The sequence below is a fragment of the Columba livia genome, chromosome 2 (genome assembly GCF_036013475.1).
Source record: "Columba livia isolate bColLiv1 breed racing homer chromosome 2, bColLiv1.pat.W.v2, whole genome shotgun sequence".
NCBI classification, from domain to species: domain Eukaryota; kingdom Metazoa; phylum Chordata; class Aves; order Columbiformes; family Columbidae; genus Columba; species Columba livia.
In genome coordinates, this window is record NC_088603.1 from 99927480 (window position 1) to 99928718 (window position 1239).

Here is a 1239-nt window from a genome sequence, read left to right on the forward strand (position 1 = left end):
TTTTCCTTTTCCTTTTCCTTTTCCTTTTCCTTTTCCTTTTCCTTTTCCTTTTCCTTCCTCTCCTCTCCTCTCCTCTCCTCTCCTCTCCTCTCCTCTCCTCTCCTCTCCTCTCCTCTCCTCTCCTCTCCTCTCCTCTCCTCTCCTCTCCTCTCCTCTCCTCTCCTCTCCTCTCCTCTCCCTCTCCTCTCCTCTCCTCTCCCTCTCCTCTCCTCTCCCTCTCCTCTCCCTCCCCTCTCCCTCTCCTCTCCCTCCCCTCTCCCTCTCCCTCTCCTCTCCTCTCCTCTCCCTCTCCTCTCCTCTCCTCTCCTCTCCTCTCCTCTCCTCTCCTCTCCTCTCCTCTCCTCTCCTCTCCTCTCCTCTCCTCTCCTCTCCTCTCCTCTCCTCTCCTCTCCTCTCCTCTCCTCTCCTCTCCTCTCCTCTCCTCTCCTCTCCTCTCCTCTCCTCTCCTCTCCTCTCCTCTCCCCTCCTCTCCCCTCCTCTCCCCTCCTCTCCCCTCCTCTCCCCTCCTCTCCTCTCCTCTCCTCTCCTCTCCTCTCCTCTCCTCTCCTCTCCTCTCCTCTCCTCTCCTCTCCTCTCCTCTCCTCTCCTCTCCTCTCCTCTCCTCTCCTCTCCTCTCCTCTCCTCTCCTCTCCTCTCCTCTCCTCTCCTCTCCTCTCCTCTCCTCTCCTCTCCTCTCCTCTCCTCTCCTCTCCTCTCCCTCTCCTCTCCCTCTCCTCTCTTCTCCCTCTCCTCTCCCTCTCCTCTCCCTCTCCTCTCCCTCTCCTGGTTTAAACAGAACCAAAGAGTGTTGAGAGGTGACCACCCAGCGCACCAGTGGTGTAGTGGTATCATGCAAGATTCCCATTCTTGCGACCCGGGTTCGATTCCCGGCTGGTGCAATTGAGTTTGTGCATCGTAACTAATCACATGTCGCTTCACTGCCTTCTCAGAAACTCCAGTGTGCCAATAAGGGCCTGGAGCACACTTCTTACAAGGAAAGGCTGAGAAAGCTGGTTCTGGAGAAGATTGAGAGGGGACCTTATCAGTGCTTATTAATATCTTAAGGGTGGGTGTCAAGAGTCTACATTTTCAGTAATGCCCAGTAAATTATATGTCATGTTTTCTAGGGACACAACATAACTTGGTTAACACTTACTGACAGATGACAGATTGTCTCCATAGTTTTATGGAAACCATGTTCTGCAAAATCAGTGCTTAGTATAAAAAGTGATGGAAAATTTTTTTCACTTTTTGTCAAGG

At 53.0% G+C, this 1239-nt stretch overlaps 1 non-coding gene across 1 annotated transcript; it reads left to right on the top strand.

The window, feature by feature from the left end:
* Window positions 1-807: 807 nt before the first annotated feature.
* On the top strand, window positions 808-878 carry TRNAG-CCC (transfer RNA glycine (anticodon CCC)). The gene has a single exon. It is a non-coding gene; the product is annotated as a tRNA-Gly (tRNA).
* The last annotated feature ends 361 nt before the right edge of the window (window positions 879-1239 follow it).